The sequence below is a fragment of the Bombina bombina genome, chromosome 2 (genome assembly GCF_027579735.1).
Source record: "Bombina bombina isolate aBomBom1 chromosome 2, aBomBom1.pri, whole genome shotgun sequence".
NCBI classification, from domain to species: domain Eukaryota; kingdom Metazoa; phylum Chordata; class Amphibia; order Anura; family Bombinatoridae; genus Bombina; species Bombina bombina.
The window spans coordinates 876,576,130-876,591,324 of record NC_069500.1 but is presented as its reverse complement, the minus strand read 5'-3'; positions in this window follow the sequence as shown (position 1 = coordinate 876,591,324).

Here is a 15,195-nt window from a genome sequence, read left to right as displayed (position 1 = left end):
CCAAAGATACTTCCAGACTCTCCCCATCCCTTTACCATTGTCACTAATGCATAATATACAAAAACTGATCACAAAATATATCTGGCAGCATAAACGACCCCGAATCGCAACTGCAACACTTTATCACCCGAAAGATCTAGGAGGCCTGGGAATTCCAGACCTGCAGCAGTACAGATTGGCCAGTTTTCTCACCAGAATCATCACCTGGAGCAGACACTCATCACACAAAAAAATGGGTTCTTTTAGAACACCAACTGTCCAGCACAAACCATCTTGGGAGCAAGTGCTGGCTATCCCCGAAATCGAGGAACCTACCCACTCATCTTTCGTCAATTATTGCAGAAACTTTTCACTTATGGGATAAATTAATTAAAAAACATAGCTACATATCCACAATACCCTCCTCCCTGACCCCCATCTCAGAAAACTTAGATTTCCCCTTCCAACAGCCAGAGCAAACAATACCGCAACCTCATATTATCAAATCTATCCCTTGCCATGTCCTCATAGACAACGGCAAACCCAAACCCCAAATCGAGATTATCCCTCATTTAGGCTCTACATATGAAAATTGGTTTTGCTACACCCAGATATCAGATTTCCTCATGAGAAACCTACATACAACCCAACTCACGCACAACTTAACTAATTTTAAGAACATCCGCATCAGAGAAACCTTAAATAAGGGTCTCCTCTCAACCTCATATCAAATTCTCATACAACCTTTTACCACCTCACTCCCTTCTTACGCAGATAAATGGGAAAAAGAGATAGGTGCACACCAGACTCTAAAAACATGGCAACATATCTTTTCCTCCATGACCAAATCCTCTTCTTCTATATACACACTAGAGATGAATGTTAAATTCTTTTGCCAATGGTATTACACTCCTTCCCGTCTACATATAATTTTTCCCACAAACTCCCCAACCTGTTGGAGAGGCTGCAACATAGAAGGTACCCCCTCTCATATTTGGTGGACTTGCCCCATAGCTCAATCCTACTGGCTAATGATCAAAGCCGAAATAGAAAAGGCACTCTCAATTACCTTAGACCTAAATATTTGGTTTTTCCTTTTCAATAAATTCACTAAAATAAAGTGTAAATTGAGACTCACATTGCTGACCATTATGGTAAACTCAGCAAAAAGACATATCCCAAAAAATTGGAAATCATCACACCTCCCATCAATTAACACTTGGAGAGAAATAACTTCCCACTCCCTACAGCTGGGAAAATACCACTACAAACACAGTAAACGCCTGAATGACTATCAATCCATTTGTTTCCTTTGGGATGACCACACCTCTCCTTCCTTAAAATCCTCTGCGCATTCTTAACCACTTTAGATCGAGTGAAACATTTCAACTCTTCTACAGATGATATTTTTACGTCTTCCTGAGAAGACAATATTGCATTCTGTTTAACTTATGTTGTTTCCGTTATTTTATTATTATATGTTGAATTTTTGCAGACAAGTTTGTAATGGGACCCTCTTTTGGGTGGTCTCAATCACGCTGAACTTTTCATTTGTATGATCACAGTAACATGTTTATACTGTCTGCTTTATCTTAAATAAAGCTTTTTCAAAATAAAAAAAAATAAAATAAAAAAAAAACAGGGAAGCACCGGACCATATAAAAAGAATTATTGATTTGATTAACTATTGGTATTATTAACAGAATGCCTTCTCTGTTTCTTTCTTAGACATATATATATGTTTCATGCTTTAGAGGCCTTTTGTATTAAGGAAGCATTTCAAAAGGCTGATAATACCAGAAAATTACTTGCATTTCATTTTGAATTCAAATGAGCTGGTAAAGAACTTAATTATTTGGACATAGCTATCACGGATAATATAAATAAATTATATCAATCTAACCACCTTCCATTGTTTACTAAATTGCATAAAAAACTAATAAATGGAGCACTTTTAAAATCTCCCTGTATAGTAGAATTACAATTAGCAAAATGATTATCTTACTTAAAGGTTTTACACTTATTTAGTTATTTGCCTATTCATATTCCTATGAGAGATCTTTGGAAGATGCAATCTGATATGTTTTCTTTATTTAGGGTAGGGACAAACCAAGAATCAATAAAAGAAAAATTATGATCACCCCTAAATCAGTTAGTGGATTGGGTGTCCAATACATGCACCAAGGCTCAAAGCTTCTACCAGCTCCACAGTGAGAAAGTTTCCAAAATCCAAATCCTTGAGACCCGGAGTGCCGATTACCACAGCTGATCCAACCGCTTCTCCAACAACCTGTACACAAAGTAACAAGCACTATAAGGTGTGCAATAAGTAAAAACAACAAATGTTATTGTATCCATTAAACCAAAGCATACAAAACATGGCATGGTATCAGTGAAACACATCAGACTACTGCTGGTTTTGATACTGTGCTATGTTTTGTATGCTTTGTTTTAATGGATACAATAAAATTTGTTATTTTTATTTATTGTACTTCTTGTAGTGCTTGTTACATTTTGTACAGGCTGGTGAATTGGGGCTGCTTGATCTTTGCTCTTATTATTATTCTGCCGGACTAGCACAAACAGCCTTATGGCATAAGACAATATCTTGGATCACTCTGGAAAGTGATATGAGTGGTTTGCACCAAATTCATCAACTTCTATTGTCTTCCGGCCCAGATAGAGCAACTAATTGGAAAAATTTTACAACAATCTCAAACAGAATTTTGGAATTTTATAACTAAAAAGTTCTCTTTCCTCAGGAAGGGCTCTTGAGCTACTCAATTGATTGCTTTGATTACCCCTGCTAACAGAGAGTTAGCTTAGATATGGGCAAATAAAGGTCTTTATATAATTGCAGAAGTATTGAGGGGTTCCCATTTACTTTCATATACCCAATAACAAGAACTACAGCCTAATTACCCACAATCTTCATGTTGCTACTTGCAGTTAATTTTTAGAGTGAGGGAAAGAATACAATTTAAAAATAAAGTCCCCACTACTTTTCTCAAGCAATTATGTATGCCAAAATCCAGAATTAAAGGTTCTATTTCAGGTATATATTTTTTATTTTTTCATTTTTTGAAACAACAATACAAATACAATTACATACAATTGGGTATTTTGAAGGGGAGGAGCCTACAATTGCAGTCAACAATATAAATTTAATTACAATACCAGTGGTTCCATATTCAAATTTCTTAAAAATTTAATTTTTTTAATATAAACTGTTTAAATGTTTCAACAATTATAGTGTCCATAGTTTCTTAAATGTATTTAATCTCACTTCTTTGTCAATCAACATATCATAATATTCAACAACAATTTGTTTTTTTATGCTTTTCCTCAAGAGGGCAATAGTAGGACATCTTTCATCAATCCAAAATTTTAAAATAATTTTCCGTGCTTAACCATCAGGTTAAAATGTTTTTGTGGAAAAAATAAAAAATCCTCAAAATACAGTTTAAATTTATAGTTACAAACTTTACTCACAAAATAAGTCCAAAATGTAAATACCTTTGGGGATTCACTGACTCATTGACTTGTTAATGAAAATTTAAAAGAAATATCCTCAATATCTTTCTTCTATTGTATTACTCTGCCAGTAATTAAATAATCTTTGTTTATTAGTCTAATTTGAGTTTCTCGCAAGTATATATTTAAAGTAACCTTATTAACTGATGTAATACTTTTGGATATTATCTCATTTGTGATCTCCTTTTCCATTAGGGTTGACCAATTTATAGCATTCAGCTCTACTTGCTTAAATAGGTCTAAGTTTGACAGTGTTTTATAGATTGCAAAGAAGGAAAATTTATTTTTTATATTTTCATTAATGAATTTGCTTAACTGAAAAAAATCTCAAATTGTAGGTTTTTTATATATTAAACCATTGGTATAATATTTTAGATGTAGCTATAACCATTGGTATCAGGGAATCCATGTAAATGTTGGAAGGATTTAACAGAGTTAGAGACTTATCGGAAAAAAAAAAAACATATTCTTGAGATGACAATATAAACTTTTCAAAATGAAATTGTGGAATTCTTTTTAGTGGCAAATATATATTATATTATATCATTTAATGGCATGACTTTGTTTCCAGGAAATTCTTACATCTTTATAGAAAACACTATTCCCACTATTGAACTCTTTATCTGAAACATGTAAAACATATGCTGTTGAAAAAGGCCTAGTTGTTTCAAATTCTCTCTCTTTTGTCATGTTATACTCTATAAGCCAATCAAAAGCCACTTTTAAAAGGGATGCCCAATTGTATAACTTAATATTAGGCAATCCAAACCCACTCTTATACAATAGTACATAAAGTTTATGCAAGGCAATTCTTGTTTTGTTTTTCCCTTTCCAAAGGAATCTTCCTAATATCTGATCTATTCTTTAGATATATTTAGAAGTCAGTAACAAGTAAAAAGGTTGCATTGGATATAACACTTGTGGAAGTTTTGTCATTCTAAATAAGGCCACTCTTCCGGCAATTGAAATAGGAAGATCTATCCAACTCTTTATTTGATGCTCTTTTTTATCAAGAATTTTTGTATAGTTTAATTTATTCCAGTTATTAGGATTAGACATTAACTTAGTTCCTAAATATGTTAATTCATCAACTTCTTTTAAAATACATGCCTTGGTTTCTTTATCTTTCTTCAGTCATAGAACTTTTGATGGTTTTTTTTGGTTTTTTTTTAAATCGTTATTTTTATTTACAAGAAGTGAATAATAAATATTATACACACATTGCCACGCAGGGCCAGGATAAAGATATTCTAGAACAACAAGCGTTTACAGTACAATATATACCTCTAAATTAAACCTAGATATGTACAATTGACATAATATCAATCTTCCAGGCCCCTGGTTAAAAATTGCCATATGATCTATATAACATTTTATATATCCTATGTATACACACCTTGTTGAGTTTATTTTTTATATATATATTAAGACCATATTGAACCAACACAGAACAGACATAAAATATCATAACTAAACCTAACATAGAAAAAAAAAAAAAAAGGGCAACAACCTGCCTCATCCTCTCTCTCAACCCCCCCCCTGCCCCACCCCCCCTCTCACTCGCCCTCCTCCATCCAAAATTTAGGAAAGTGGCCAGCATATATATTTGTTTGGACAAATACCGAATTAAAAAATGGTTTAATCAATTTTTTTTGGCATAATATTGGTAAAGAGAGAAATAAAAAATGTCCCATTTCCTAAAAAAAGAGGCTAAATGTTCCTCATAAGGATATGGTAAATTAAATTGTTCTACCGTATATTGTGATATCAGTGCATTTTTGAAGTGAGAAATTTTAGGTGCTGAACATGATTTCCACAGTTTAAGAATAAGATTACGACCGATTAATATAATTGTGTCTATGAGTTTATAATTTTTGGGTACACCTTGAAATTTAACCAGGAAGAAAATCTCGATAGTTTTAAATTGATACTCTAATTGTAATACTACTTTCATCCAATATATAATTTTTTGCCAACACTGAACAATTTTGGGGCATTCCCAGAAACAATTAAATAAGTCTACTTTTACTGCCTTACATCTGGAGCAAGAAACCCTGGATTTAAACCACTTGGATAAGGATAAGAGTAAGATAACTCTGAAGACTAATTTTAATCTGAGATTCCCTCCATGATGTTGGTACCCACGTTTGTTGAATTATTTTAAAACTCTCAATAATGATCCTTTCATTAATATCCAGGAACCTTTTAGACCATATCATTAACTTGTAAACTTGATGTTTTTTGAACTAATAAGAGGTACAATGGGGAGACTGAATAAATTCCGGTTGAATAACTAGATATTCTATTCTGCAATTCACCCAGTGACCAATTTGTGCCGTGTTTTTGAAGAAGCTCTTGAAGGAAGTGTCTTACTTGAAGGTAGGCGTAAAATTCATGTGATGTAAGATCAAATTTACTGGCCAATTCTGCGAAGATTTTGGATGGCCATCTATTCCCAGAATATTAGCCCTTTTAACTCCCAATCTTTAAAAACCCTGTTTAAAATCCCAGGGCTGAAGTTAGGATTACCACAAATGGGTAGATAGTGAGAAATATACGGGGAACATTCCAGCTCGACACACAATTTCTGCCATGCTACTATAACATTTTTAAACATAGTTAAATAAAATATATTCGAGGGAATAGAAGTCAATGGACAGTAAAGTAACGCCTTCAATTGAAAGGGTGCCGCCAATTTCGATTCCCATGTAAATGTGGTAATTTGATCTTTCTCGGTTATCCAATCCAACGTGAATCTTGCGGAGGTAACTAAATTATATGCTTGGATATTAGGGAGTGCTAGACCGGCTGCTAATTTAGAGTTCATAAGTCTACGGCAGGCAATCCGTGGTTTGGCTCCCTTCCATAGAAATCTAGCACAAGCTTTATTATACTTAAGAGTATCCCTCTTATGTATAAGAATCAGGATATTTTGAAAAATGTATAATAATTTAGGAAAGAGAATTGTTTTAATCATAGCAACACGGGCTGATAATGAGATAGGCAGAGAGGTCCACTCCTCTAACTTTTTTATACACTGCTCCAGACAATACACATAATTTAATTTATACCATTCGTCAGGATTTTTGGATAGTCTAAGGCCTAAGTAAGTAATTTGAGATATTTCGGAAAAAGGATGGTTGATTTTGAATGTGGGGTTTTTATACAGCCATAGAAGTTCTGTCTTCAATATGTTAACTTTATAGCCAGAGATTGCTCCAAACTGTTGAATGATATTCTGTAATATTGGAAGAGTATTCCTAAGATTAGACAGAAATAATAGCAGGTCATCTGAATATAATAGCAGGACCAATTTGTCGCCAGCCAATGGAATACCTTCCAATTCCTGGCGAAGTAATATGGCCAAAGGTTCTAGACAAATATTAAATAGCAGGGGAGAAAGCGGACAACCCTGCCTAGTCCCTCTGTGTAAAATGAACCGTTGTGAGATCCAGTTGTTAATAATAATCGTTGATGTAGGAGCGCTATAAATTAATCGGATGTAATTATTAAAATGATCTGACAGTCCAAATTGATCTAAGGAAACAAACAGATGGTCCCAGCTAATTCGGTCAAAGGCCTTATCGGCATCAACCGTTAAAATAGCCTTATCCGAAGTTTCAAGAGATCTAAGAGCCCTATGCTTATTCCAAAGAGATTCTATAAGCACTAAAACTTTCCTCATGTTCCTTACCGGATTCCGCACTGACTGATTTCCATGTATTAAATCACCAATATAGGTGATGGTAGCTAAAAGCTTATTATCGGTATAAAGAACTGAAATGGGCCTGTATGAACTCGGTAACTCAGGGTCTTTGCCCTTTTCTAAGATTAGGGAAATATTTGCTGCAGCAAAATATGGTGAACATATAGTGTTTCCAGAAAAATAAACATTAAATAGCTTATCCAGAATGGGAGTAATTTGAGATTGTAAAATTCTGTAGAATTCTATGGGAAACGCATCCGGCCGAGCAGCTTTATTTAACTTGGCCTTCTTAATAGCCAGTAAAATCTCCTCTTCTAGAATCGGAGCATTCATAATTCTCAGAGCTTCTGGCAATAATTTAGGTACTTTGATCTTATACCAAAAATCTTTTTTTTTTTTAAGTACTGCAAGGTTCTGCTTTATAAAGCTCATTAAAAAAGTAAAAAAATACTCTTTCAATGTCTGAGTAGTTAGTAAATCTGTTCTGGTCCTTTTTAATAGCAGAGATAGCATTCCTAGAGCTGGATTTAGAGATTCTAGCTAGGAACTTAGCGGATCTTGCAGTATATCCACTGTTTAGTGCCTTTAGTCTAAGTTCTTCTTGAACACTGTTCTGTTTAAGATGGATATCTCGGGCTGCTTTCGCTCTTACATATGTATCCCAGCAGCATTTTATAGGGTTATTTATATAGGCACTATAAGCATTTTTGACTTGATTAGCTAACTGCCTACCAATGTGACTACATTTTTTTTTTCCGATGTGACATATAGGATTTGATCTCACCACGTAAAACAGCTTTAGCCGCCTCCCAAAACACTTCTATTTTCCCAAGATAGTTTACATTATAATTATAGAATTCTGTCCACTTTTGCCGCAACCAACATTGGAAGCTAATGTTGTTACTTAAGTATTTAGGGAAATAAATGTGATTATTACCTGAACTTCTCATATCAGAATTACAATTTAACGATATGGCCGCATGATCCGAAATTATAATGTCCTCAATTTTAGCCACCCAACTCCACTTAAGTAAAACCTCTGAAATAAAAAAGTAATCAATTCTGGATAGCGATTGATGAACTTGAGACATACATGTATATGCACGAACATCCGGGTTCTGGACTAGTCATATGTCAATAAGACCCAAGTGCGAACAAAATGTTTGCAGGATCCATACTTTCCTGTCTCTAGAGTTTATGGATTTTTTTTAAGGCTATCCAGAGTTGGATCAGCTAGTAAATTAAAATCTCCAGCAATTATTAGATTCTGTCTTATGTATCTATGCAGTTTCACTGTTAAATTAGACCAAAAGTCACGGTCAACTTGATTAGGACCATAAATATTGCAGAATATGTATTTGATCTTATTGATATTTAATTCCATAATTAAAAAACGACCATCAGGGTCAGCTTCTGCATCTACAATTTGGTATTCTAGATTCTTGTTCAAGAGTATAGCTACCTCTCTTTTCCTACAGTCAAATGGGGCGGCGATAACCTCCCCAACCCACTTGGTTTTAAGTTTAAGAATTTCTGGGAGTTTAAGATGCAGTTCCTGAAGTAAAACTATATCAGGTTTAAACTTCCCCAGATATTTTATTATAGATTTTCTCTTGATTGGGGAGGTTATCCCGCCAACGTTCCAGGAAATTAGGTTAAACTTAGGTTCCATCAAACCCAATTAGGAGGAAGTAGAACAAGCCAGGAACATACCATAAGTGAGTATCTAATGGTAGGGGCACCAGACCAGGGACAGAGAGAGAGAAGGGGTAGAGAGAGGGCGAAAGAGAGAGAGAGGGGAAAAAAAAACATAAAACCAAGATAATCTCCATTTCTTAAACACTCTGAATCGTAATAATGCAATTTGACAACCAGTATTGGCCTAGGGTACGCCTGCTTCTCTGCAAAATGCTTCAGCTTTGGTAGTATTATTAAGGGTGTGGGAAATACCCTCTCTCAATACTACTAACTTGGCTGGATAAATCAGTTTAATGTTATAGTTAGCATTCAATAACTTTCCATAAAAAGATGACATTTCTCTTGGAAGATTAATAGCCTATGTGTGCCCAGTAAAAAGGGGTTACATTTCCTGTAATGTTTAATGTATAGTAATTTATCTTGGAAGTTAATAAATTTAAATATCACAGGTCTTGGCTTACTATTCTCGTTATTCTCTTTACGGTATGTACCCTCTCTATTTGAAAAGGGATAGTTGAGGCTGGGATTTGTAATGCCTGAGGTAGAGTAATAGTAACAAAAGTCATCAGATCTTGGAATTCTGATGACTCAGGGATACCAATAACTCTTAGATTATTTCTTCTTGAGCGATCCTCAAGATCTTCAATTTTTGCTTGTAATGTCGCAATAACTTTGCTATGTGCTACTGTGACCGGGTCTTGTACATTATATCTATCTTCCAAGTCGGAAACCCTGTTTTCAACCTCATCTAATCTTGTGGAGAACTGTCTGACCTCTGTGGTGAGATTGGAGATCTCCTTTCTAATCTCAAATTTAATCAGATCAAATTGGGGGGGTCAGAATTTTTGCTTCTTCGGCTGCGAATTCGGCCATATTGTTACTCATGGGATTAATTGACCCTTTATCTTGAGATATATCAATACTGGAATCAGGGTTCCTACTGTTCCCTTTTTTCCCTTTGCTTAGGGGGCATATTGGGCGAGGAGCTCTTATTGAGCATATATCTGTCCATGGACCGGAAATTACAAAAATCTATTGTGTAGTATCGTGAGTACTGTAGTGAAGTGTACAGTGAAAGAAACCTCTATATTCTGATACCACTCTGAAAATTAAAACACAATTACGACCAGTAATTATTAATATTATATTATTGGACCTATAGTGTAGATCTCTAGTACAGAGTCTAAACAGATATTCTTCTTTTTACTGATACTCTAAAACTCAAACAGTGATATAAACAATAAATCCTATAGTGTGCATGTAACAATTATTAGTGAAAACAATAATTTAACTTTAGAAAAAATCAAAAGTTTGAAAACTAGGATCCAGTAGTTAAGGGGAATAAATATATATCATGGATATCACCTCTCAACAAAAACTTGGCAATTAATAATAGCTCCATTTGTATAGTACACTTAAAGTATACAGAAAACAGCGCACAAATAAACTTTGATGTTCCTCAGCTATCTAGAAGGGAAAAAAAGTTATCATATAAACTTGAAGATATCAAAAAGAAACCCCACGTTAGAATAATATATAACTATATTCTAAAACAATTATATATAGAATGGAGCAATTAAGATTTATACTTTTGCACTTAAGAGAATACAAATGTCTACAATGAACATTCCAGCAGAAACCTAAAGTGTAAACTTTCTCAAATAGCACCATAAGCATACACATTGGTTTTGGCTTAAACAACCTTAAAGAAACAAGTTGTATAAATCTTTGCACATTTATACTTTGTATCCCAGTTGCTGGCAGAGTTCCCAGAAATCTGGTAGAAACAGAAATTACAAAAGTCGATATTTCTGCTGCAAACAATAGCAAGAGGAAATAAAAAAGTTATGGTAAGGTCACACACTGATCTGTCGCAGTTTTTACCATTTTACCGTTTATACGTGCTATGCCTGTTAGAAATAACTTGTAAGCAGAAAGTTTCCAGCCCTCTTATGCATCTATGGAGTAAACGCTTATGCTGGACAAAGACCACATACAGTATGAGAACAGATGAAATTCGACTGCACCGTCAGCGTTTATACTCCACTCAACCCTACGCAAATCAGGGCCATTCTCACTTAATCCACGAAGGAGTTCTAAGCTGATAGTCAATAAACCCCGCAGGACACAATTATACCCAAAGCTCCGAACTACAGGTATCTCTCCAGGTGCTTCTACTACCATTCAGCAACACTCCATTCCCGATCCCTCATGCCTCACATACCTTTTGTACCTTCTATCACGGAGACCCACGATAACTTCATAGGTAGGTATGCTGTATTCGTGCAGTAGGGCTAGAGCGCTCTTTTTGCCCAACCAGACGGGCCAAGAATTGAGCGGAAAGCAAACCAAATCAGGAGGCCCAGCTGTAATGAAGCTTTGCTGTAGAAGAGTATACACGGTTTACCTCCACAAACCAACGGATCTATACATTGCCGGCAGAACTTCAGCAGAACTTCGACTCCAGCACGCTATGCATCTATCTTCCGCTGAAGCTCCACAGAGCGCTGACAGGACCCCATCCAATCAGGCCAGAAAAAAGGAGGCGACTTCACTTATCAGCCACAGATGCAACCAGACACACCTGAGAGAGAGCTTCCATAAAGTGAGTGCTTTGAGCGACTAACAGCGTTTTTCCAAGATCCAACCTAACACCCAGCACAACCACACAATGCTTTATCCGGACAACACCAGGTGAATAGGTAGACTGTTATAACAGTTAGCTTCGCCCATAGGTAACATAGGTAACATAGGTAACAGTCACTGCTCTACTGTAGGGGTATCCCTGTATTCAAATATACCAGTTCTGAAACAGCTCTGAAACCTGCCAGGTAGCCGCGTATCTGCAATGGCGGCCAAAGTAGCTGGATATCTGAGCCACTGAAGAAATGACGTGCATCAGCCAACATGCACAAATAGGCTGAATAGTCGGACTTCCAATGCAGGATCTATGATCCTAATACCCGGGCCATATTCAGCCAAGGGAAACAGCATAGGCTGGCGGTGTAATGGTGTCTCTCATCGAGAGTCGGAGCCACAGCAGCAACTACCTGCAGCTACCTGTCTGCCCCGCCTCCAGCCGGAAGTCTCATATCAGAACTTTTGATTTATTAATGTTTAATTTATAGCCCAATATGAATTATTGACAATATTTTATCTATTACGTTTTACAAATATCCAAACGTCATCTGCATATAATAATGTTTTAATAGATTCCTTTCCCATGTTAATCCCAGGAATGTTATTCTAAGGATAAATTAAAAAGGAGAGGAAATACATGTTTTTGATTCAGTATATAATTTTGTTATTATGCTAAAAAAATTACATGAAAAAATATAGCACTTTAATGTTGCAAATAAAAAAATTACACTCAGTCCTATCAAAAGCTTTTTCAGCATCTAGGAACAGGGGAAAAGTCTCATGTTGAGTGCTCTTCTTACTCTCTTTTTTATACCAAAAATTATCTATTTCTTGCAAAACTTTCCTAACATTTTAAGATGAAGTTCTACAGGAATCAACTGGTCTTTATGAATCAATTCTGAAATTAAATGTTTTTAATCTTTCAGCCAAGATCTTTGTTAAAATGTTGTAATCTAAATTCAATAATAAGATCAGACGATTATTTGTTTAAAGGATCTTTATTAGATTTTGGAATATTCAAGATGTTTGCCATTTTAAACGTTTGGACTCTTCTAAAACATAATAACTAAATAGGGAGTATAAAGTCTCAAGTATATCTATTATCATAATCTTATAAAAGTCCCCATATTAAATCATCAGGGCCTTGAGATTTATCTACTTTAATCAGTTTAACCCTGTTTTTAATCTCTTTCTCCTTTATGGGTTGGTTTAAATCATCAAGTTCTTTCTCGATTAACTTAGTTAAGATAATATTTTCCCAAAAGGGATTGTTGTCAACATCCAGCGTAGGTGAGAGGTCAGAAGTATAAAGTTTTCAATAATATTGAATAAATGCTTCCAAAATTGTCCTTGTATGATTTCCCATTAGCCTTAATGACATACATTTTATTCCTACCCTTAGGTTCCTTAATTAAGTTAGCAAACAGTATACCTGGTCTATTTCCATGTCTGTTAAACTGGACAGTTTTTTTAGCTAATGTAAGTTCTGCTTGCTGCATTAATAATATTATACTCCTTCCTAATACTATTATATTCATCCAAGGTATGCCTGTTACACTGTTTATTTTATTTTTAAATGTTCTACTGATTTCTGCACTAATCATTTATATTTCTCTTTTTCCTTTTCTGGAGATCAATCACATAAGATTGTATATCCGCCTTTAGAACTGTGTTTGCAGTTTCTCCGAAAAGTTGTATAGCATCCTTGTGAATCATGTTGTTAATTACATAATCATCTCACCTTGAATAATTGAATTTTTAAGGAACTTAGGAAAGAAAAATCTGCTTTGTTTATATTTGAGTTTGACTACTAATGATAATAAAATAGTCTCTTAAACTTTCTAAACTAGGTCTTTAGTGATAAGAAATAGAACTATCCTACATAGGTGGTAAGTTTTGGAATTAGAAGTGAAGTCTAATTCAGCTGGGTGCTTATCTCTCCAGATATCAACCACATTAAAGGATTTAAAGATTAAAGAAAAAAAATGAAACCTCAAACTTTAACTGTGATTTGGTAACTTTTAATCGTCTATTGCCTGCTTTATAACTTTTTCTATCTAGCAATGGATAAAGTAAAATTGCCCATCAAAATTAAGATAGTTTCTAAACTACTCAGAAGTTTCAACAGTGATATCCAAAACGTTTATCTGGAGTATTTGGTGCATATGAATTAGCAATAGTGTAAAAAAATATGAATTATAATCCGCACTTTTAAAATTTTTCCCTCTTTATCATTTAAATAGCTTAGAAATATTAAAATCTAAATCCTTGTAAAATAAAATAGCAACACCTCTTTTGTGTTTAACATCAGAAGAATAAAACATTTCCTTCACTTAGTATACTTTTTAATTTCCCATGTTCCTTGCTAGTTCAATGTGTCTCTTGTAGACCTATTATGTGAGCATTTGATTTTTTTAAAATTACTTTATACTTTATAGGTGAAAAAATGCTCCTAACATTCCAAGATAAAAACTTCAATCTATTTTTCATGTATTAAATAAAGCAGATTCAAAATCAAGATAAGTCATAAATTCTGTCTATCCCTTTATTTTATTCCCCTTCCTCCTCCTAGACTTGTGCAAGGCGAAAAAATTAGTTTCGGATCGATTCGGATATTTTCTAATTTCGTTTTCGGATCGATTCGAATTCAGATACATTCGAATGCATTCGTTTCGGATTCGTTCGGATTCATTCGGATTCATTCGGATTCGAATAAATTTGGATGTATTCGGATGTATTCGGTTCGGATTCGATTCGTAAATTCGGAAGTTCGGTATGTGTTAGGTGGGATGTGCTGTGTATTAGACTTGTATTATGTACTGTAATATTAGGTGTAACCCATAGCAGAGTGATATAACCTAATATACAGTGCAATACTAGTGTAATTGTGATTAGTCCATGGCCATCCGAATGTTACGAATAAATCCGAACTAATTCATATTTATTCGTTAGATTCGGTGCTATGGTAATTCGGAAATTCGAATTGATCTGAATCTCCGAATTTGACAAATTCGTCCGAATTTAAATTCGGAACGAAACGCACATGTCTAAATAGAACTATAATATGGATTTCCCCTAAAAACTCTCTCCTTCCTCTTCCTTCAAGAAATAATTTGCTTTTTCTGCTGTATCTAAAATAATATAATTCTCCCCTAGTCTTATTTACAATTTGGCTGGGTACAGTAAAGCCTTTTTTGCTCACTTGGAACAGATTTCAGAAAACTGTCTTCTTCTTTTAGAGACTTCTACTGAAAAATCATGAAAAACATAAAAGTTTATACCTTCATAAATTAAGGACCTCTTCTGTGTATAGACTCTTAAACTCTTTGTTTTTTCCTGGAAATTTAAATACTTTATAATTACTGGCCTTGGTTTGGAATTTCTCAAATCTTGAGACCTCTCATGGTCTATTCTATCAGCTCTTTTTACTTAAAATGATACATCTGTGGTAAAAATGTTTGTGCAAAATCAATCTTTACCGTTTCCGGCAGTCTATTAAGCCTTAAATTATTTCTCCTTGAACAACTCTCAATCACCTAGATTATGAGTTTCGCGTTGTGGCTCGCAATGCTGAAAATATGGCATTTTCAGCGTTAAAACAGCACTGCAGCCATTAAACGTCTTGTCAGTATAGCTGT